Source organism: Cetorhinus maximus, unplaced genomic scaffold (assembly GCF_964194155.1).
Source record: "Cetorhinus maximus unplaced genomic scaffold, sCetMax3.hap1.1 HAP1_SCAFFOLD_353, whole genome shotgun sequence".
NCBI classification, from domain to species: domain Eukaryota; kingdom Metazoa; phylum Chordata; class Chondrichthyes; order Lamniformes; family Cetorhinidae; genus Cetorhinus; species Cetorhinus maximus.
This window is the reverse complement of record NW_027596299.1, coordinates 192,836-217,955: the sequence shown is the minus strand read 5'-3', so window position 1 is coordinate 217,955 and position 25,120 is coordinate 192,836. Positions and strand designations below refer to the sequence as shown.

General features: G+C 45.4%; 1 pseudogene; it reads right to left on the bottom strand.

Moving 5' to 3' along the window:
• Positions 1–21,380, bottom strand: part of LOC144673362 (uncharacterized) — a 59,426-nt pseudogene extending 38,046 nt beyond the window's left edge.
• Positions 21,381–25,120: the final 3,740 nt, after the last annotated feature.

The following is a 25,120-nucleotide window of genomic DNA, read 5'->3' as shown; positions in this document are numbered from 1 at the left end:
GTCATGAAGATGCGGCAGTAATAATATTGTCAGACCATCAGCCTGGACATGGTTAACAGCAGAATCCAACACCTGCAGTCACTTGTAAATTCGCTTTCTGAGCAAATATCGTGACTGAGTGAATCCCTTCCCACACCCAGAGTAGGTGATCAGACTTTTCCCAGTGTGAACTCGTTGGTGTGCACTGAGGACAGAAGAAGGCTGGAACCTCTTTCCACTGGAAGTGCAGCTGAATGGCTTCCCCTCAATGTGACCTCGCTGGTGTCTCAGCAGACTGGATGACTGAGTGAATCTCTTCCCACACATGGAGCAGGTGAATGGCCTCTCCCCGGTGTGAACACGTTTGTGTGCACTGAGATTAAATGGAGATGTGAACCTCTTTCCACAGGAAGTGCAGCTGAATGGTCGGTCCTCAGAGTGAATTTTCTGGTGTAACATGAGTCTGACTGACCGATTGAATCCCTTCCCACACACAGAGCAGGTGAATGGTCTCTCCTCAGTGTGAATTCGCTGGTGTATCATGAGGTTGGATGACTGAGTGAATCCCTTCCCACACATGGAACAGGTGAATGGCTTCTCCCCTGTGTGAATGCGTTGATGGTTTCTCAACAGGGATGGATAATTGAATCCCTTCCCACAGTCCCCACATTTCCACAGTTTCTTCATGGTGCCAGTGTCCGTTAGTTTCTCCAGTTTGGACAATCAATTAAAGCCTTGTCCACACACAAAACACAGGTACGGTTTCTCCCTGCTGTTAATGATGTGATGTTTCTTCAAGCTGTGTAACTGGTTAAAACGTTTTCCACAGTCAATTCACTCCAATGTGCGTATGTGTCTTGTTGCCTTTCCAGTCACACTGATGTTTGAAATATTTTCCCTCCGACAGAATAGACAAACAGTTCTCCTTACACATTCAAAGGCTGATTCAGGTCCTGATGAATTGAGTGTTTCTGTCAGATGTGGATGTCATGTTTGGCTTGAGTTTCCTGTCTGTAAATCCTCCCCTTCAAATTACCCTGTAAAATGTGTTTACAAAAGTCATCACAGGCTATAAATTCTGAAAAAACAATTCTAATTTTCATCCAACATTTCTCCTCCTTTGCTCCCCCAAAGCTGTCCCTCACACTGTTGCTTCTCCTGTGCTGAAATCCAAACACATCACACCATCGCAACCATTTATTTTCTCCACTCCGAGATTGTTCCCTCTCTGTACTGTAGCTGGGTTCAGTTCTCCAGCCCCTGTGTGAAGAGTGAGAATAAAATCAAATAATCAATAATTTCTCTGATGAAGAGTCACACGGACTCAAAACAATAACTTTGTCTTTCTCTCCACAGATGCTGTCAGACCTGTTGAGTTTTTCCAGCATTTTTGTTTTTGTGTCAGGTTTCCAGCATCCGCAGTATTTTGATTGAATCAATCATTTCTCCCCTGGTCACTGGGACCGTGAAGCCCCGCCCACTCTCTGTTGCGTCACCAAGACAACCGCGCATGCTCCCTGATCCCCGCTGGAACAAGATGGCGGCCGCTAACCTGGGCCTGCTCCCGGGTAAAAGCCTCGGAGCTGCAGGATTTTATTGGGGTTTGTGGGTGCGAATGAACCCTCCGCCGGTTCCTCTGGAACAAATCGCGGGCCTGGAAGGATTGACCTGAGTTGACCAATCAAGTTTCAGGTTTTTCAAGATCATTCATTGCCCTTTTTCCATGTTGCTGTTAATTAAAGATACCGAGATTGATCCCCTCACTCTGCATCCATTTGTGATATTTAGATGAAAAAACCCTCACCCTTCTGCACATTCATTGTTTAAAAGGGCAGCTGTTCTGTTAGTTGTGAAGCACACTGTGTACTGTGGGGTGATGTATGTTGGCTGAAGCCTTTAAAATTCTCATTCTTCTGTTCAATTCCCTCCATTACCTCGCCCACCCCTATCTCTGTGAACTTCTGCTAGTCTCCAACCCTCTTAAAAAGGAAAGACTGTTTCCAGTGCCAGAGGGATTGGTAAGGAGGCAGCTCAAGCTTGAGGTAATTGACAAAATAAGAAGATATGACATGAGATATATCATTCTGCACTGATTTCTTATGGTCTGCAATGCAACAGCTGAAACGGTGGTGTAAGCAAATTTCAAAACTGATAAATTCTTCAATTGGAAAATGTTGCACAACTAGGAGGAAAGGGCAGGAAAGTGGAGCCAGCACAGACATGATGGGCTGGATGGCCTCCTTAAGAACTGTATCAATCTCTGATTTTAAAAACTCATTGTTCCTCTAATTCTGGTTTCTTACTCACCAAAATCCTGCTCACTGATGTTCAGTTTGGGATCCAGCAGGGCCACACAGCTCCAGATTTCATTACACCCTGCTGCACATTCATTGTTTAAAAGGGCAGCTGTTCTGTTTGTGGTACTGTCGGGTGATGTTTGTTGGCTGAAGCCTTTTAAAATCTCATTCTTCTCTTCAATTCTCTCTGTAGGGGTTTGTTCTGTTGTTAATTACACCCAGGATAGAAGTATGGTAGAGGCCGATGCAATTTATTGTATCAATTGATTGTATAATTTTATATCTTGGCCTTAAAACTGCAATTACCATCGGATCAGAAAAATTTATTTGATATGCAATTACGTCCTCCCACCCAGCATTCAATGCGGTACAGAATGTGCCCTATCCAGAGCGCCAGAGTCTTACGCATGCGGAGTGCGGAGTCTGATTCGCACCTGCGCATTGCGGGCTATTACCTCAGCATGCGCAGTGCTGTCCTGTGACTGGAGCCGCAGAGTGGGTGAGAAAATGGCGACTGGAGCAGAATAACAGAGTTAGTGGGTGTGCGGGAGGAATGGAGCCAGCGGAGTGGGCAGGGAGGTTTCAAAAACACTTGGTGCAGGCCGCAGAGCCTTAATAAGAAACTACAGGCCCCGCGTTTGCAGCGAACAGGCCGGAAATGGCTGGGTCTCCCTCTGCTCGGCCCGGGGGAGCGGCTGTGCAGCAGGGCGCATGCGCGGTCATCCTGGTCCAGGTAGCAGGAGGAGACAATGTTGTGAATTTCTATCCTGGACTGACGGATGGATTTTGGAAACTCCTTTTCCAGGGGGTTAGAAGGGGAGGATTTACACACAGCAAACTCAAACCAAGAGAAATATTTCTCAATTTCTGTCCTGGACTGACAGTGATTGATTGTTTTGTAATCTTTTCATAGGATATCACGTGGGAAGGATTTGCAGACGGGAAACTCAAACCAAACATCAGATCAAGATCTGACAGACTCACTCGATTCATCAACCTTTGAGAGTAAGTAATGAGTTTCAGGTCATTATCACTCATTGTGTAAAATTTTTGCTCACACCCCTCCTGTAAATCTTGCTTCATAACTTAAATCTGTGTCCCATAACACTTTTATGATCAGATAATGTGAACAGCTTTTCTTTAACTACCTCATGTAAACCAATCATAAACATGTATAACTCTATCAAATTTCCCCTCAATCTACTTTGCTCCAAGGAGAACAACACCAGTTTTTCCAAACTAATCTAAAATCCTTCACCCGTTGAACCACTCTGGTAAGTCTCCTGCGCACCCTCTTAAGGACCCTCACATCCTTCATAATGTGTGGTGATCAGTGGTTTACACAAACCCAGATGTTCTGTGTCCATGTCTGTGATATCATCACACATCGATAATTACACTGTGACATCAGCACACACCGACAATTGCACGGTGACATCACCCCGCTCCCAGTGTATTTCCTCAACTGGGAGATTTTTCTCTGACTTCAGTGCTTCTGATATCTTTCCAGCTACAGTCTCCGGCAGGAGTTTCCAAAGCTAAAAAGAGTTAAATTGTTTCACAGCTGAGTAGTTTTGACAAGTCATCTACAATTTGGAGCTTTTAGTCCTCTGTTATCTGTGTGAGGTCAGACAGCTCTGTGGCTGGTGTGACTCCTTTATTGTGGATCTGATTCTGTGTCCATCCATTGCTCTTTTTCACCTCTGCCCTCCCTGATCACCTCTCTGCTGTTGTCTAACTTTCTCTGTCTCTAATAGTGGGTGTATTTTAGCTCTGTTTAGCATTTTAGGGTTACTTCTGCCAACTGCTGCCTTGACCATGTGCTGCTGGCTTACCAATTATAGCTTCCCACCATGTCTTTCATAGTCAGGAGTTGTTTTTCCTGTGCTATAGTCCATCTCACTTCTACCCCTGAGCTTATATTGATGATCAGATTCTGCATCATTTTTATTCCCTGTAGTTCATTCTGCACCCCTGAAATGTTAACTCTGTTTCTCTCTCCACAGATACTTCCTGACTTGCTGAGTATTTCCAGCATTTTCTCTTTTTATTTCAGATTTCTAGCAGCTGCAGTATTTTGCTATTATTTTATTGGCAGGCAAAGTTACTGAGGTGGAAATAGGCGGTCTTAGTGCTATGTAGTTAGAAGCTCAGCTTAGGGTGAAATATGACACTAAGGTTGTGAACAGTCTGGCTCAGCCTCAAAGTTGTCAGAGAGATGGATGGCATTGATGGTTAGGGAGTGGAGTTTGTAGCAGGGACTGAAGACAATGGCTTCAATCTTCCCAATATTTAAATGGAGGAAATTTCTGTTCATCCAACACTGGATGTTAAACAAATCAGGATAGTGTGTGACTTGGAGGTGATGGTGTTCGCATACATCTACCCAGGTCCTTCTAGGGGATGGAGGCTGAGGGTTTGGGAGATGTTGGTAGAATTGCAGATGCATAAAATCCCTTTCCTTCACCCCCTGCCTCTCCCATCTCCCTCTCTATTTCCCCCAGTAGATGCTGGTGTTTTGTATAGTCCCTGACCAGTTGGCAGGTTCCCTTCCCTGAAGGACATTAGTGAACCAGTTGGGGTTTTATGACAATCCAGCAGTTTTCATGGTCACTTTTTCCTCGTACTGGCCCCACAAATTACCAGATTCATTCACCTCAATTTCACAACCTGTTTTTGTGATATTGTGGTTTCTCTCTCATTCACTTTTGTCTATTTAAATATTTCCCCAGGATTTTCAATTGGGAAACCCAATGTTTCATCAGAATCTAACCGTGTCGCACAATTAGTGGTAACCTGAATTTCATCGGATTTTGAACATGGAAGGAAAAAGCACCGTTCACCGTGGGGAGAAACCGTACACGTGTTCTGTGTGTAGACGAGGCTTCAGCCGATCATCTGACCTGTCAAAACATAAATGCAGTTACAGTGGGGAGAAACCATGGAAATGTGGAGACTGTGGGAAAGGATTCAATTATCCATCCAGGCTGGATACTCACCAGCGCACACACACTGGGGAGAGGCCTTTCACTTGTTCTGTATGTATGAAGGGATTTATTGATTCATCCACCCTCCTGAGACACCAGCTCATTCACACTGAAGAGAGGCCGTTCACCTGCTCCGAGTGTGGAAAGGGATTCACTTGGGCATCCAGCCTGCTGAGGCACCAGCGAATTCACTCTGGAGAGAGGCAGTTCACCTGCTCCGAGTGCGGGAAGCGATTCACTCAGTTATCCAACCTGCTGACACACCTGCGAGTTCACACTGGGGAGAGACCATTCATCTGCTCTGAGTGTGAGAAGGGATTCGTTAATTTATCCGATCTGTTGAGACACCAGCGAATTCACACTGTGGAGAGACAGTTCACCTGCTCCCACTGTGGGAAGGGCTTCACACAGTCATCCCACTTGCTGAGACATCAGCGAATTCATACTGGAGAGAGGCCGTTCATCTGTCCTGTATGTGGGAAGGGATTCATTGTGTCCTCTGACCTCCTGAAGCACCAGCGAATTCACACTGAGGAGAGGCCGTTCAGCTGCTCCAAGTGTGGGAAGGGATTCACCTGGTCATCCCAACTGATGAGACACCAGCGAGTTCACAAATAATGAACAGGATGTTGCTGTTAATCACATCCAGGACTGAACCTTGTTCATTGTAGTCTGTTTCTGCTGATGTTAATAAACTCTAGCCCAGTTATTGGGGCTAATATTCTGGATAAGGACAAATAAAATATATTTGTGTTAAATATAGCATATTGAGTCTTGTTAATATCTCTAACACAAGTTAGTTTCTCTGGAAGGGCTCTCCCTCTCCCCTCTCTCCTCCATCCTCACCTCTAACAACAAGTGTAAGGAGCTCATGCACCTTCTTTGTCACTAAGATTGAGACAATCCGATCAGCTGCCTCTGCTGCTTCCCTCCCTTCCACTAGCCTACTGGGACAAACTGCCTCTATAATGTTCCACCTTGTCCAAGCTGTGAACCCACATCTTTCATTAGCTTCTCTCCCATCCCCCTTCCTGCCCTCTCAGTGCTCATCTTGTCCATGAGACCCACCTCCTGCTCCATCGACCGTATTCCCACTAAACTGCTGATCCCCCAACTTCCCCATGTTCACTGATATTGTTCACAGTTCTCTCTCTTCTGGTACTATCCCTCTCTCCTTCAAATCATCACACTTTCCTCAAAAAACAATTACTTAACTCTTACTGTCCTTGCAAAGTATTGACCCATCTTCAATCCCCAGTTCCTCTCTGAACTCTTGAAAAGTGTTCACACCTCCCAAATCCATCTCCATCTTTCCCAGAACTCCCTGCTTGAATCCATCCAATCAGGTTTCTGCCCCTGCCACTGTACTGAAACAGCTCAGATCAAAGCCACCAATGACATCCTATGTGACAGTGGCAAAGGGAAACTATCCCTTCTCGACCTGCTTTGACAAGGTTGACCACGCCATTCTGCTCCAACACCTCTCCACTGTCGTCCATGGGTGGGGCTGCTCTCTCCTGGTTCCATTCTCTATCTAATCATAGTCAGAGAATCACTTGGATTGTCTTCCCTTCCCACTCCCACAGTTACCTCTGGTGTCCCCAGAGGATCCAGCCTTGGCCTCCATTTATTTCTCAGCAACATTCTCCCCACAGTGACATCATCTGAAAACACAGTGTCAGTTATCACATGGACACTGACAGTGCCCAGCTCTACCTCAGCAACACCTCTCTCGACTTCTCCACTTTTGTTAGATTATCAGAATGTTTGTGGATGTGCAGAAATTTTCTCCAATTAAATTTTGGGAAGATTGAAGCCATTGTTTTCATTCCTGAGCTACCAACTCCATTCTTTATCCTATTTCTATCAGGTCATCTCTCAGCCTTCTCTTTTCCAGAGAAAAGAGCTTCAGGCTATTTAGCCTTTCCTGGCGATTATAACCTATCCGTTCCTGTAACATTTGTGAATGAACTTTTATGTCTTTGGCCCTTGCGACGCCTGACAGCAGTTTCGAGTCTGTATGACCCTTCTTCAGAGGGCGTTTCTATTGGACAGAGTGGTTTCTGGGCCGCAGAGAATTGTGGGATTTTGAAAATGGGAGAAGAAAGCACCATTCACAGTGTTCTGCATGTGGATGAGATTTCAGCCGATCATCTGACCTTGTCAAAACATAAATGCAGTCACAACTGAAAGCAGTTGTGCAAATGTTGACAATGGGAAGGGATTCTTTTACCCATCGAAATTGGAAACTCATTGGAGCGTTCACACTGTGGAGAGGCCATTGACTTGCTTAAAGTGTCAGAAGGGATTCACTCCGTTATCCCACCTGCAGACACACCAGCGAGTTCACACTGGGGAGAGGCCATTCATCTGCGCTGTGTGGAAAGAGATTCATTAATTTATACAATCTGATTGCACATCAAAGAGAGCTTTTAAATTTCAAGACTGTGGGAAGTGCTTTACAAGTTCTCAGGAACTGATCCGCCAGCAATGTATTCATTCTGATGAGAGACCGTTCAGATTCCTTCTTTATGGGACTGGATTCAGGCAATCATCCCACCTCTCTCTACACAAGCGCTCTCATACTGGGGAGATGCTGTACACCTGCACCGAGTGTGGGAAGATATGCATTCAGTCATCCCACCTGCCGAGACATCAACGACTTCACAACGAACTACAGTGATTGGATTTTGCTGTTAATAATGTACAAGAATGAACTATACCCATTGGGGTCTGTTTCAGCTGATGTTAATAAACTCCAGCCCAGTTATAAGGTTAATATTCTGGATAAAGCTCAAATAAACCAACATTCTGTCAAATACAGAGGATGTTGAATTTTCAAAAACATCTCTAACACAAGTTAGTTATTTGTCACTAAGATTGAGACAATCTTGAGAATCTTGAGACAATTGAGATCAGCTGCCTCTGCTGCTTCTCTCCCTCCCACGACTACATCCTTGTCCCCGACATCCTTGCAATTCGCATCCAATCTCCGACCACTCTTCCGTCTCCAAAATCATGCTTACCTCCCAAATCCATGCACAATGGTTCTGGAATTTAGGGGTAAAATGACATTGTGAAAGGATTGTTCACCGGCTGTTCTTACGGACAAGACAGAGTTCAAATGTTCTGTGTATGGGAAGAAAAAATAATTGTTCACACTGCCGACTGAGACTCCAGTGAGTTCACATCTAAATGTAGGTAGTTTTACTGCAGTTATTTACACCTGGGACAGTATTATGGCAGAGTACCCATGCACTTTGTTTGTCATACCAATTGACTGAATAATTTTATATTTTGGTCTTGGGCTTCGTTCGTCATCGGATCACAAAACATAATTTTCTATTCAAAAAAACGACCTCTCAATGGCAGCCTGGTTACCCAGCCTTCAACAGGGGCCAGAATGTGCCCTATCCTCACAACAGTACACATGCGAACTAGGGTGTGTGCTTGGAGCATGCGCAGTGCGGCCCATTTCATGAGCATGCGCAGTGCTGGTCTGTGACTGAAGCTGCTCAGAGCGGGTGAGAGAATGTCGAGTGGAGCAAACTAACAGAGTTAGTGGGTGTGTGAGGAGGAATGGAGCCAGCGGAGTGGGCAGGGAGGCTTCATAAAGACACAGTGCAGGCCTCAGGCCCGAAATAACAAGGTACCGGTTTTGTGTTTGCAGAAAACGGACCGAGAATGTCTGGATTTCTCCCTGCGCAGGCCCGGGTTAACGGCCGCCATCTTTATAGGGGGCAATGTGCAGCAGGGCGCATGCGCGGTCATCCTGGTCCAGGTAGCAGGAGCAGAGAATGTGTATTTCTATCCTGGACTGACAGGGATGGATTTTGGAAACTCCTTTTACAGGGGGTTAGAAGGGGAACATTTACAGACGGATGAGATCTGACAGAGTCACTCAATTCATCGGGACCTGGATCCTCCTTTTTTAATGCTCTGTATGAACCGTTTCCCAAACCTGCCACTCAGTCCAGGATAGAAATTCAGGACCTGGATTCTATCGGCCTCTGAGTGTAAGCATTGAGTTCCAGGTCATTATCACTCACTGTGCAAACATTTCTTTCTCACATCCCTCCTGTACATCTTACCCAAAATTTTAAATCTGTGACCTATAATCCTTTCATGATCTGCTACTGTGAACAGCTTTTCTTTAACTACTTTATGTAAACCTTTCATAATTTTGTGCACCTTTTGTTGAAACTTCCCTCAATCTACTTTGCTCCAAGGAGAACAATCCCAGTTTCTCCAACCTAACCTTGCAACTAAAATCCCTCATCCCTCAACCCATTCTGATAAATCTCCTCTGCCCCCTCTCAAGGACCCTCCCATCCTTCATAATGTGTGGTGGTCACTGGTTTGCACAGACCCAGATGTTCCGTTCGTGTCTGTGACATCATCACACATCGACAATTACACTGTGACATCATCACACATCGACAATTGCGCGGTGACATCACCCCGCTCCCCGGGTATTTCCTCAACTGTGAGATTTTTCTCTGACTCCAGTGTTTCTGACATCTTTCCAGCTGCAGGATCCAGCAGGAGAGTTTAAAGTTGAAAACTGAAATTGTTTCAGAGTTGAGTATTTTTGACCATTCATCTACAATTTGGAGCTTTTAGTTCTCTGCTCTGTTATCTTTTAGAGGTTCCATCGGTCTGGGGCTAGTGTGGCTCCTTTCCTGTGGATCTGAATCCATGTCCATCTTTTGCTCTGTTTCACCTCTGCCCTCCCTGATCATCTCTCTGTCATTGTCTAACTTCCCCTGTCTCTAATACTGGGTGCATTTTAGCTGCGTTTGGCATTTAACTGTTACTTCTGCTGATTGTGTCCAAATAAGGTTTCCTCTACTGCCCATCCCCAGACCATGTGCTGCTTTCTTACCAGCTTTATCTTCCCACAGTATCTTTCACAGTCAGGAATTGTTTTTCCTATGCTATAATCCATTTCTCTTCCACTTCTGAGCTTATATTGACCATCAAATTCTGCACCATTTTTATTCCCTGTAATCCATTCTGCACACCCTGAAATGTTAACTCTGTTTCTCTCTCCACAGATACTGCCTGATCTGCTAAGTATTTCCAGCATTTTCTCTTTTTATTTCAGATTTCCAGCAGCTGCAGTATTTTGCTATTATTTTATTGCAGGTGTTGCTCACAGAACCGAGTCTAGAAACACAGACGGACCAATTAAGAGCCGGTTTGTATCAGGGTGGGTGTTGGTTACAGAAGTTGGTCCCTGGCCTCCAGTGTAGGTCCTTTCTCATCATGTCATAGAATCATTGAATGATTACAATACAGATGGAGGCCATTTAGCACATTGTGCACATGCTGGCTCTCTGCAAGAGCAAGTCAGCTAGTCCCACTCCACTGCCCTTTCACTAACACAACCAGCAAATATTGCCAATCCCCAGTTGCCTGTGGAGAAGATGATGTTTGACCTTCTTGAACCGCTGCAGTCTGTGTGGTGAAGGTGCTCCCACAATGCTGTTTGGTAAGGAGTTACAGGTTATTCACCCAGCGATGATGAAGGAACAGTGCTATATGTCCAAATCAACAACAGCACTTTGTGTTTATATAGCACCTTTAACGTAATAAAACTTTCCAAGGCATTTCAAAGAACAGTATGCGTTTATAAAAAGCATCAGTGATTAGGAATGTACAGTCAAAGCTCTCTGCTGTTGACTGAGTTCTGAATTGGCTGGTTGATGGACACTGTAACCAGGTCAGTCTGAGTTTCCTCGCGGTGAGTCTGCAATGGTGACTTGAGTCTGAGGAGGACGAGAGATTAACCCTATGAAGACAGAGTAAAACAGAACAACTGCGCTTGCACAACGGCAGCAAACACAGCCTTTAAAATAAGGATGAGAATTTTATAATTTAGCTTCTCCTTAACCCGGAGCCATAAGACCATAAGACATAGGAGCAGAAATTAGGCCATTCGGCCCATCGAGTCTGCTCCGCCATTCAATCATGGCTGATAAGTTTCTCAACCCCATTCTCCCACCTTCTCCCCGTATCCTTTGATCCCCTTCCCAATCAAGACCCTATCTGTCTCGGTCTTAAATACACTCAATGACCTGGCCTCCACAGCCTTCTGTGGCAATGAATTCCATAGATTCACCACTCTCTGGCTAAAGAAGTTTCTCCTCATCTCTGTTCTAAAAGGTCTTCCCTTTACTCTGAGGCTGTGCCCCCGGGTCCTAGTCTCTCCTACTAATGGAAACATCTTCCCCACGTCCACTCTATCCAGGCCTTTCAGTATTCTGTCAGTTTCAATCAGATCCCCCCTCATCCTTCTAAACTCCATCGAGTATAGACCCAGAGTCCTCAAATGTTCCTCATATGTTAAGCCTTTCATTCCTGGGATCGTTCTCGTGAACCTCTTCTGGACCCTCTCCAGAGCCAGCACATCTTTCCTGAGATACCGGGCCCAAAATTGCTCATAATATTCTAAATGTGGTCTGACCAGAGCCTTATAAAGCCTCAGCAGCACATCCCTGCTTTTATATTCTAGTCCTCTCGAAATAAATGCCAACATTGCATTTGCCTTCCTAACTACCGACTCAACCTGCAAGTTAACCTTCAGAGAATCCTGGACTAGGACTCCCAAGTCCCTTTGCACTCCAGATTTCTGAATTCTCTCCCCATTTAGAAAATAGTCTATGCCTCTATTCTTCCTACCAAAGTGCATGACCTCACACTTCCCCACGTTGTATTCCATCTGCCACTTCTTTGCCCATTCTCCTAACCTGTCCAAATCCTTCTGCAGCCTCCCCACTTCCTCAATACTACCTGTCCCTCCACCTATCTTTGTATCATCTGCAAACTTAGCCAGGGTGTCCTTCATCTAGATCATTAATGTATAAAGTGAAAAGTTGTGGTCCCAACAATGACTCCTGCGGAACTCCACCAGTCACCGGCCGCCATCCTGAGAAGGACCCCCTTATCCCTACTCTCTGCCTCCTGCCAGACAGCCAATCTTCTATCGGCCTTTAAATCTGGAAGGTAAACAGTTTGCCTGTCTGTCTGTTGGCAAAGGTTACTTGTAGGAGAAAGAATAATTAACTAGGGAAAGCCAACTTCAATAGCGTGAGAATGGATCTGACCCAGTAAAGTGGAATCAAAGGTTGGCAGGAGAAACTGTAATTGAGGAATGGGCTGCCTCAAAGAGGAAATAGATCAGACACAGTAATGACATATTCTTACAAATGAGGAAGGTGTGGCTAACATATCCACAGCTCACTAAATAAGAGATTAAGATGAAGATGAATAAATCTGCTAACAGAGATATCAGGTGGCTAATACAACCGAGAGACAGGATAAAGAAAGAAGATTCAGAGAGAAATTGGAAAAAGAAAGTAAGAGAAGCAAAGAGAGAGTATGAGAAGAGACTGGCAGCTAACATGGAAGGAAATCAAAACGCTTTCTCTGGCTGATACCTAGTAACAGGCCGGTAAAAGGAGACAGGGGCTGGTTAGGGATTTAAAAAAAGGTGATTTACCCATTGGGACAAGGGGTATGGATGAGGTATAAATGAATATTTGGCATCTGTCTTTACCAAAGAAGATGATGCTGCACAGGTCATGGTTAAAGAGCAGGTAGTTCAAACACTTGTGGTGTTTAATATTGATAAGGAGAAGGTATTATATAGGCTGTCTGATAAAGTTGACAAGGCACCAGGATTGGATGAGATGTATCCAAGGATACTGAAGGAATTCAGAGTGGAAATTGTGGAGGCGCTGACCATATTATTCCAAACTTCTTCGGACCCATGAGTGGTGACAGAGGACAGGAGAATTGCAAATCATACACCTTTGTTCAAAAAGGGTGTAATGATAAGCCCAGCAACTACCAGACCAGTCAGTTTAGCCTTGCGAGTGATAATTCTGGGCAAAATTAATAGTCACTTAAGCAAATGTGGGCTAATTCAGGAAAGTCAGCACAAGTTTGTTAAGGAAAAATCATGTTAAACTAACTTGCTTAAGGATTTTCAAGAGTTAACAGTGTGGTTGATGAGGGTAATGCTGTTAATGTGGTGTACATGGTCTTCCAAATGGCATTAGGTAAAGTGCCACATAACAGACTTGTGAGCAAAGTTATAGCTCACAGAACAAAATGGGCAGCAGCAACATGGGTACAAAATTAACTGCGTGACTGGAAACAGAGAGTAATGATTTTTCAGAATGGAGGAAGGTTGAAAGTGGATTTCCCCACGAGTCAGTGTTAGGACTCCTGCTCCTATGACCTAGACCTTAGTGTTCAGGCACAAGTTTGAAATTTATGGGCACAGACTGTGTAGAAGGTCCTTTCTCTGGTGGACCTTAGTGAACCAGTTGAGTTTTTGTGACAATCCAGCATCTTTCGTGGTTACTTTTTCCTCGTGCCGGCCCCACAATTTCCCAGATTCATTCAGCTCAGTTTCACAACCTGCCTTTGTGTTTTTGTGGGTTCTCTCTCACTCCCTCTTTCTGTTTTAAATCAATTCCACAGGATATTAGAAGGAGAGGATTTGCAGTCAGGAAACTGAAACCAAACATCACATCAGGATCTGATGGAGTTGCACAGTTTATCGTAGTCTGAATATCATCGGATTTTGAACATGGAAGGAAAAAGCACCGTCCACAGTGGGGAGAAACTGTACACGTGTTGTGTGTGTGGACAAGGCTTCAGCCAATCATCTAATCTGGCAGGACATAAATGCAGTCCCAACAGGGAGAAACCGTGGAAATGTGGGGACTGTGGGAAGGGATTCAATTACATGGAAAGACATCGGTGCAGTCAAACAGCAGAGAGACCGTTCATCTGCTCCGAGTGTGGGAAGGGATTCACTCGTTCATCCTGCCTACTGAAACACCAGCGAGTTCACACTGATGAGAGACCTTTTAAATGCTTGGACTGTGGGAAGTGCTACAAAAGTTCCTGGGAACTGATGTCCCATCAACGTGTTCACACTGACGAGAGACTGTTCAGCTGCTCTTACTGTGGGACTGGGTTCAGGCGATCATCTCATCTGACTGTGCACCAACGAATTCACACTGGGGAGAAGCCATTTATCTGTTCCAAGTGTGGGAAGGGACACACTCAGTCATCCAACCTGCTGAGACACCAGCATGGTCACACTGGAGAGAGGCATTTCACCTGTTCAGAATGTGGGAAGAGATTCACTGATTCATCCCATCTGTTGACGCACCAGCGAGTTCACAGTGAGGAGAGACCTTTTCAATGTCCAAACTGCGGGAAGTGCTATAAAAGTTCCGGGGACCTGATGTCCCATCAACGTGTTCACACTGACGAGAGACCGTTCAGGTGCTCTCACTGTGGGACTGGGTTCAGGCGATCAGCTAATCTGATTTCACACCAGTGAGTTCACACTGGGGAGAGGCCTTTCACCTGCTTTGAGTCTGGGAAAGGATTCACTCAGTCATCCAACCTGCTGAGACACCAGCAGGTTCATGAGTAACTACAGTGATTGAGTTTTGCAACTGAACCATGTTTCACTGGGGTCTGTTTCTGCTGATGTTATTAAACTCCAGCCCAGTTATAGGTGTTAATGTTCTGGATAAAAATAAAATCATTAAGCTTTCTATTAAATAGATGATGTTGAATCTTTTTACTGTCCCTAAGACATTAGTTCCTTTTGAAGGGCTCTCCCTCTCCCCTGTCTCCTCCATCTTCACCTCCAACAACAAGTGTGAGGAGCTCATGGAGCTTCTTTGTCTCTAAGATTGAGACAATCCGATCAGCTGCCTCTGCTGCTTTCTTCCCTTCCACTAGCCCACCGGGACAAACTGTCTCTAAAGATCCCCCATGTCCGAGCTCTGAACCCACATCTTTCTCCAGTTTCTCTCCCATCTCCCCTTCCTGCCTTCTCAGAGCTCACTTTGCCCATGAGACCCACCTCCTGCTCCATCGACCCTATTCCCGCTAAACTGCTGATCACCCATTTTCCCCATGTTCACTGATATTGTTAATGGCCCTCTTTCTTCAGGTACTGTCCCTGTCACCTTCAAATCTGCCATCATCACCTGTCCTCAATAAAACCAACACTTGACCCCACGATCCTATTAAACTCCCGCTCCAGCTCCCACCTCCTTTCGCTCTCCAAAGTCCTGATCACCTCCCAAATCCACGTCCACATTTCCCAGAACTCCATGTTTAAATCCCTCCAATAAGATCTCTGTCCCTGTCACGGTATCGAAATAGCTCTTCCCAAAGTCACCAATGACACCCGATGTGAATGTGACAAAGGAAAACTCCCTCATTGTCCTTCTCGGCCTGTCCACAGCCTCTAACAACGTGGACCAAACCGTCCTCCTCCAATGCCTCTGCACTGGTGGCCAGCTGGGTGGGACATGATGAAACAATGTAAAAACAATTCAAGGGCTGACTGACTTCACGAAATAACTGGACAAACTGGAAATGTCACCGTTACAACAAGGAGAGTCCCTGGTTTCAGTGAATGAACCGACAGAAGGGTGTTGTGGAGAATCTAAAACACTCGACGTGAGTCAGCTGTGTGATGGAAAAGCAACATTAACGACAAATATGGGGATACAGGAGAGCTCCAAAGACATCTCATCGATACAAGTTTCTCCCGTACGTTTGGAGTATTTTGTAGACATTACAGCATTGATCATGATTACAGAATGAACCATGTGCCCTTGTTTATAATTTCCTTCCTGTACGTTCATGCCTATGTAGAAATGGTCTGCACCCATAGCTGGTTCCTCTGTTATTCCCCTCCCACCGCACACCACAAGTGCACTTCCTCTGACCTCCTCGACTTTCTAGCTCCTTTTCACTGTCTCCCTTTCCATCAAAAATCAGCAAATTGTTAAAAAAATCAACGTAAAAATAATGTCTAACCTTGTAATCCGGACAATAACAAGAAGTCTCCTTATGTCCCCGTTGGACATCTGTCCATTTGACCATACCCTAATCCTTCTGTTAGTACTAAATTAACCTTGTCAGTCAGACTAAGCAGAATTATTAACTTGAAGCATATATTTGTTAATGACGCATTCCCCCCTTTCAAGGGTTAGGACAGGTTAGGAAGGTTCATATTGTCATCATTCAGAACAACCCAGATTATAAAGGAACAACTGATCTCAAAGACAACCTCTTGTAGTGTGTGTGGAGGGGGTGTGCTGAATCAGGTTTAAATGGGTTAAATGATATATGTTTTCTATATTAGACAATCACATTAAAATCTGGAACTCAGATGGGGATATGGATTTGTGTTTGGTGGGAAGATCTGGATCAGTGTATTACTCCAGGAAGCCTAATGATCAGAGGGACAGTATTTCAGAACTGATTCCTGTGATAGCAGCAATCCCATTGCTGTCTGTGAAAAAGACCAATGGAAATATTTAAAGTGCAAACCATAGGTGTGTTGGAGGATGTTGTAAAAAAGGAATTTGTGAATTATCTGAGGATAATGGTGAGGGGAAAGGAATGGATCTGGAAAGCAGCAGACACTTCATGTTGCTCCAGGAGAAGTGGGGCCTGGTTGTATAGATGTCAGGTTTTACACAGCACACGGTCAGCCTGTGGTTTCACCCTGGATGAAGGATCTCCGAATCGTACCATTCACATCACTGGATAAGATTCTCAGGAGCCATGTTGTCTGCTTGGAGAGGAAGGTTTGTGTTATAGCTAATGAGAAGCAGCACAGACAACCACACACAGAGATGCACACACACATTCTCTGTCTGTCTCACACACTCAGACAACCTCTCCACACCCATACACATTTACACACACTTCCACACTCAGGGACACACCCGCACCCATACAAACAGACACATGAGGACACATCCTGTCCTATCAGGTGGACAACACCGACCAAAGTGACTAAAACTGGGGATAAAGTATTGGTGCCTGTGAAGAACACTGATTTTGGCACATTCAAGTCAACATCACCCTCCATAGCCTGTGAGCGGTTTTGACCATCCAATCTCACCCCTTTCTCTGAACATTAAATCTACATTGAATAACATCTGGGACAGAGGCTACAACACAATTAGAACAATGAGCTGTCTATTGCCAGTTTTGGTGACAGTGGGAGGTTGTAAAATTTCAGAACAACATCTGTGGATAATTGCAGCCTCTAATTTCCTCTTGGAATGACTGAAGATGTCAACTCCTCTCATGTTGATGGTCTGTTTGATGAGAGAATTCTGAGACAGGTCACACAGAGAAAGAATATAATGTTGTTTTGACTCTGTATCCAATATTCCATTGAGTTTGTTCATTGCTGCCCCAATATCCTGAGACATGTTCCTATGTTCAAAAGGAACTAATTTGTGTCAGCAATATTAAAAATGACTCAATACACCATGTGTTTAACACAAATCTGATTGTTATCCAGAATATAAACCCCTATAACTGGGCTGGAGTTTATTACCATCAGCAGAAACAGACCCCAATGAACATGGTTCAGACCTGGATGTGATTCACAGCAAAATCCAATCACTTGTTAATTGTGAACTCGCTGGTGTCTCAGCAGGTTAGCGACTGAGTGAATCCCTTCCCACATGTGAATGGCCAGCATATGAATGGCCTCTCTCCAGTGTGAATTGGCTGGTGTACAGTGAGTTGAGATGACCACCTGAACCCAGTCCCACAGTGAGAGCACCTGAACGGTCTCTCGTCAGTGTGAACATGTTGATGGGACATAAGTTCACTGGAATTTTACAGCACTTCTCGCAGTCTGGGCATTTAAAAGGCCACTCGGCAGTGTGAATTTGTTGATGTGTCTGTAGGTGGGGTGACTGAGTAAATCTCTTCCCACACTCAGAGCAGCTGAACAACTTCTCCCCAGTGTGAACTTGCTGGTGTCTCACAAGGTTGTTTGAATGGGTGAATCTTTTCCCACACTCGGAGCAGCTGAATGGCCTCCCCTCAGTGTGAGTTTGTTCGTGTCTCAGCAGGCTGGATAACTGAGTGAATCCCTTCCCACACTCCGTACAGGTGAACGGCCTCTCCCCAGTGTGAATGTGCTGGTGTATTGTGAGTTCTGATAAATATGTGCTTTCTTTACCACCAGATCCTCCTGTCCTGCCACCTTCAGGGACCATTGGACATGGACTCCAAGGCCTCTCACTTCCTCTACCCCTCCCAATGTTCTCCTGTTTATTGTGTATTCTCCAGCTTTGTTTGCCCTCCCCAAAAGCATTAGCATGAATTATCTTTCTGTTTTACAGCTGATTTAAAGTTGCAGATTTTGCTAAAAGTTTAAATTGGGATTGATATTCAAAGTTAACTATTTAACTGCAGAAATAACTTCAGCTGGGGGTCAGTGAATTAAGAGGAAAGATCCCAGACAGCGGTTCTTCAAGGTACACTGCAGGCCCGACAGCTCAATCAGCTCCACTCTCAGCTCAGGAGAGCTCAACAACTCCACATCCTGTCCACAGGGGAGTTCTCCTGGTGCAGTGGGACCAACATTCGTGCTTTAACTAACACCACCAAAAAAAACTAGATTAATCAGTTAGTCTGATTGCTGTTTGTGGAATCTTACTGTGCACAAACAGGTTGTTCTGAAACAGGAACAACTTATATAAAACATCCCAAGGTGCTTCAGAAGAGTTTCCTAAAGAAAAAACTGACAAGTCACATAGGGAGATATTAGGGTCAATGGACAAAGCCGTGATTGAAGAGGTAGATTTTAACCAACATCTTTAATCAGGAGAGAGAGGTGGAGGGGTGGAGAAGTTGAGGGAGAGAATTTCAAAGCTTCACACCAGGCACGGCCATCAATGGTGGAGTAATTAAAGTCAGGGATGCCAAAGAGGCCAGGAGGATGAGTGCTGAAATCTAGGAGGGTTGTAGTACTGGAGATTAGAGAGGGATGAGGCCATGGAGGGATTTGAAACAAGTATGCAATTTTAAAATGGAGGCATTGCTTGACCAGGAGCCAATGTGGGTCAATGAGCACAGGGGTGATGGGTGAACGGGATTTGAGGTGAGAACACACAGGCACAGAGTTTTTGATGATCTCATGATTCCGTGTGGGACGGGGTGAATGTTAGGGGCCGGCCAGGAATGTATTGGAATCATCAAGTCTAAAGGTATCACAGACATGGATGAGGGTTTGAGCAGCAGATGAGTTGGGGGTGGGGTGGAGACAGGCAACATTATGGAGATTGAAATATCTGGTGTTAGTGATGGTGTGGATATGTGGTCAGAAACTCATCTTGGAGTCAAATATGAGACTAAGATTGTGAATGGTGTGGTTCAGCCTCAGACAGTTCCCAGGGAGAGGGATGGATTCGTTAGTTAGGGAATGGGATTTGTAGTGGTGACCGAAGACAATAGCTTTGGTCTTCCCAATTTTTAATTGGAGGAAATTTCTGCTCATCCAGCACTGGATGTGGGATAAGCAGTTTGATAATTTAGTAACAGTGGAGGATAGGAGAGGGATGGTGGTGAGGTAGAGCTGGGTGTTGTCAGTGTACATGTGAAAACTAACACGGTGCTTTTTGATAATGTCACCGAGTGGCAGCATGTAGATGAGAAATAAGAGGGGCCAAGGATAGATCCTTGGGGGACACCAAGTACAAGGACTTTGGAGAGGAAAGGGAGGTTGGAGCTGGGGCAGTAGTTTGTGAGGACAATGGGGGATCAGAGATTGTTTTTTTCAGATGGGTGATGACGATGCATTGAAAGGTGAAGAGGGACAGTCCCAGGAGAGAGAGAGAACCATTAATAATATCAGCTACATGGAGAAATTAGATGATCAGCAGTTTATTGGGAATAGGATCGATGGGGCAGGTGGTGGGTCTCATGGACAAGATGAGCACTGAGAGGGCAGGAGGGGAGATGGGAGGGAAACTAGAGGAAGATGCGACTTCAGGGTTAAGACAAGGGTGATCTTTACTGAGTTTGTCCTGGTGGGCTAGTGAAAGGGAGGGAAGCAGCAGATGCAGCTGATCAGATTGTCTCAATCTTAGTGACAAAGAAGCTCCATGAGCTCCTCACACTTGTTCGAGGTGAGGGTGGAGGAGGCAGGGGAGAGGGAGGGTCCTTCAGAATGAACTAACTTGTGTTAGAGCCACTAAAAAGACTCAACTCACTGTATTTCATACAAAGCTGATGTATTTGACTTTATCATATGATATACTTTTTTAATATTAACACCTGTAACTGGGCTGAAATTTACTAACATCAGCAGAAACAGACCCCAATGTACATGGTTCAGTCCTGGATGTGACTAACAGCAAAATCTAATCAATGTTCTGAGTTACTTGTGAACTTGCTGGTGTCTCAGCAGGCTGGATCACTGAGTGAATCCCTTACCACACTTGGAACAGGTGAACGGTCTCTCCCCAGTGTGAGTTCACTGGTGTACAGTGAGTTGAGATGATTCCCTGAACCCAGTCCCACAGTGAGAGCAGCTGAACGGCCTCTCGTCAGTGTGAACACGTTGATGGTATGTCAGGTTCCCAGAGCTTTTGTAGCATTTCCCACAGCCTGGGCATTTAAAAGGTCTCTTGTCAGTGTGAACTCGCTGGTGTGTCAGCAGAGTCGATAATTGAACGAATCCCATCCCACACTGTGAGCAGGTGAACGGTCTCTCCCCAGTGTGAACTCGCTGGTATCTCAGCAGGAAGGATGACTCAGTGAATCCCTTCCCACACTGGGAGCAGGTGAATGGTCTCTCCCCTGTGTGAACTTGCTGGTGTCTGAGCAGGAAGGATGACTCAGTGAATCCCTTCCCACACTGGGAGCAGGTGAACGGTCTCTCCCCTGTGTGAAGTTGCTGGTGTTGATGCAGTCCTGATGATCGGGTGAACTCCTGCCCACACTCTGGGCAGGTGAACGGTCTCTCCCCAGCGTGAACTCGCTGGTGTTGTACCAGCCCTGATGGTCGCATAAATCTACTCCCACACTCGGGGCAGGTGAACGGCTTCTCCCCAGTGTGAACTCGCTGGTGTGTCAGCAGGCTGGACGATCGAGTAAATCCCCTCCCACATAGGGAGCAGATGAACGGTCTCTCCCCAGTGTGACTGTGTCGATGAGTTTCCAGCTCAGATGGGAATCTGAATCCCATTCCACAATCCCCACATTTCCACGGTGTTTCCCCACTGTGAACGGTGCTTTGTCCGTCCATGTTCAATAGGGCGACTCCGTCAGATCCTGATGTGATGTTTGGTTTCAGTTTCCCGACTGCAAATCCTCCCCTTCTAATAACCTGTGAAATTGATTTAAAACAGAAAAAAGGGAGTGAGAGAGAACCCACAAAAACACAAAGGCAGGTTGTGAAATTGAGCGGAATGAATCTGGGAATTTGTGGGGCCGACACGAGGAAAAAGTGACCATGAAAACTGCTGGATTGTCATAAAAACCCAACTGGTTCACTAATGTCCTTCAGGGAAGGGAACCTGCCACCCAGTCTGGGCCTTCACAGGACTCTGGTCTCTTTAGGAGCATAAGTAGTAGGATCAAGAGAAGTCCTGACATCCCGTCGAGCCTGCTCCACCATTCAACATGATCGTGGCTGAATTTGGGTTTCACTCCACTCTCCCGCCCACTCCCCATATCCCTCAACTCCCTGAGAGACCAAAAATCTCTCCATCTCAGCCTGAAATATATTCAATGATGGAGCATCCACAACCCACTGGGCTGGAGAATTCTATGTGACAGAGAGAAAGAGAGACAAGGGGATTAGGAGAGGCAGAGAGAGAAGGGGAGTGGGAGAGGCAGAGAGAGAAGGGAAGGAGAGGCAGGGAGAGAAGGGGAGTTGGAGATGCACAGAGAGAAGGGGAGTGGGAGAGGCAGGGAGAGAAGGGGAGTGGGAGAGGCAGAGAGAGAAGGGGAGTGGGAGAGGCAGAGAGAGAAGGGGAGTGGGAGAGGCAGAGAGAGAAGGGGAGTTGGAGAGGTAGGGGGTGAGGAGAGGGTTGTTATAGATCTGCAACTAAACCAGAACTTTGACAAAACTTCCCAAACCCTCAACCTCCACCACCTAGAAGGACCAGGGTAACAGGTGTATGTGAACACCATCACCTCCAAGTTCCCCTCCAAGTCACACACCATCCTGGCTTGTCTGACATCCAGTACTGGATGTACAGAAATTTCCTCCATTTAAATATTGAGAAGATTGAAGCCATTGTCTTCTAGTCCCCGCTACAAACTCCACTCCCTATCCACCGACTCCATCCCTCTCCTGACAACTGTCTGTGACTGAACCAGACTGTTCACAAACATGGTGAAATATTTCACCCCAAAATGAGCTTCCAACCACATATCCACATCATAAGATGTCACAAGACCACCTATTTCCAGCCCAGTCTCAGCTCATCTGCTGCTGAAACTCTCAACCATTCCTTTGTTACCTCTAGTCTTAACGCACTAACTGCCGGCCTCCCACATTCACCCTCCCTGTAATCTTGAGGTCATCCAAAACTCTGCTGCCCGTGTGCTTACTCGCACCAAGTCTTGTTCACCCATCACCCGTGTGCTCACCGACCTACAAAGGCTCCAGGATAAGAAGCAAAATTTTAAATTTCTCATCCGTATTTTCAAATTCCTCCAGGGTCTCACCCTCCCTATCTCTGCAATCCAGCCTCACAACCCTCTGAGGTATCTCAGCTCCTCTAATTCCAGCCTCCTGAGAATTCCTGATTTTAATCGCTCCACCATTGGTGACCATTCTTTCATTTGCCTTGGCCACAAGCTCTGGAATTTCCTCCCTAAACTTCTCCACCTCTCTTTCTCCCTTTTAAGATGCTCCTTAAAACCGACCCATTTGACCAAGCTTTTGGTCACCTGCCCTAATATCTCCTCATGTGGCTCAGTGTCAAACCTTGTTTTGCAACATTTCTGTGAAATGCCTTGGAATATTGTCTTACATTGAAAGTGCGATATAAATACAATAATCTGTCATATATCACTGTTCCTTCATCATCGCTGGGTGTATAACCTGCAACTCCTTACCTAATAGCATTGTGGGAGCAGCTTCACCACACGGACTGCAGCGGTTCAAGAAGGTGAAACATCATCTTCTCCACAGGCGACTGGGGATTGGCAATATATGGTGGTGTCTGTGGAGAAAGAAACAGGGCTAATATTTCAGGCCATGCAGAATGAATTACAGAGAATAAAAATTACACAGAATTTGATGGCCAATATAAGCTCAGAAGTGGAAGAGAAATGGACTATAGCGCAGGAAAGGCAATTCCTGACTATGAAAGATGGGAATGTAAAGCTGGTAATTCATCAGCACATGGTCAGGGTTGGGGAGCGATGGAAACTTCATTTAGACACTGTCGGCATAAGTAACAGTAAAATCCTAAATGGAGCTAAAATACACCCATTATTAGAAACAGAGGAAGTTAGACAATGGCAGAGAGGTGATCAGGGAGGGCAGAGGTGAAACAGAGGAATGGATGAACACGGATTTAGATCCGCAGTAAAGAAGTCACACCAGCCCCTGAGGCATGAAACCTCTTACAGATAACAGAGCACAGCACTAAAGGTCTCGATTGTAGATGAATGGTCAAAAACATGCAGCTCTGAAATAAGTTCAGAGTTTGCAATGTTAAACTCTCCTGCTGGATCCTGCAGCTAGAATGATATCAGAAGCACTGGAGTCAGAGAAAAATCTCCCAGTTGAGGAAATACATTGGGAGTGGGGTGACGTCACCCTGTCATTGTCGATGTGTGATGATGTCACAGTGTAATTGTCGATGTGTGATGATGTCACAGACAAACACAGAACATCTAGGTCTGTGCAAACCAGTGATCACCACACATTATGAAGGATGTGGAGGGTCCTCAAGAGGGGGCAGAGGAGATTTACCAGAATGGGTCGAGGGATGAGGGATGTTAGTTGTATGGTTAGTTTGGAGAAACTGGGGTTGTTCGCTTTGGAACAAAGTAGATTGAGGGAAGATTTGATAGAGGTGTACCAGTTTACAATTGGCTTACATAACATAGTTAAAGAAAAGCTGTTCACAGTGTCTGATTGTAAAAGGATTACAGGACTACAGATTTAAGGGATTACAGATTTAAGATTTGAGGCAAGATCTACAGGGAGCATGTGAGGAAAAAATTTTACACAGCGAGTGGCAATGACCTGGAACTCAATGCTTACCCTTAGAGGCCGATAATATCAAGTTCCGATGAATCAAGTCATTCTGTCAGATTTTAATGTGATGTTTGGTTTCTGTTTCCAATCTGCAAATCCTTCCCATTTAATATACCAGGATGTTGCCTGGGATGAAACATTTAAGTTTATGAAGAGAGGTTAGATAGACTTGGGTTGTTTTCGTTGGAGCAGAGAAGACTGAGGGGCGACCTGATCAAGGTGTACAAGATTATGAAGGGCATGGACAGGGTGGATAGGGAGCAGCTGTTCCCCTTAGTTGAAGGGTAAGTCACCAGGGGACATAAGTTCAAAGTGAGGGGCAGGAGGTTTAGGGGGGGTGTGAGGGAAAACCTTTTTACCCAGAGAGTGGTGACGGTCTGGAATGAGCTGCCTGGGAGGGTGATGGAGGCGGGTTGCCTCACTTCCTTTAAAAGGTACCTGGAAGAGCAGTTGGCACGTCATAACATTCAAGGCTATGGGCCAATTACTGGTAAATGGGATTAGGTAGGTGGGTCAGGTGTTTCTCATGTGTCGGTGCAGACTCGATGGGCCGAAGGGCCTCTTCAGCACAGTGTGATTCAGTAATTCTGTGAAAAAGGAGTTTACCAACAATCCATCACTCTCAATCCAGGACATAAATTGAGAAGAGACAAACATTTCTCTTGATTTGAGTTTGCTGTGTGTAAATCATCCCTTTCAAACCTCCTGTAAAAGGAGTTGCCAAAATCCATCCCTGTCAGTCCAGGATAGAAATGCACAACATT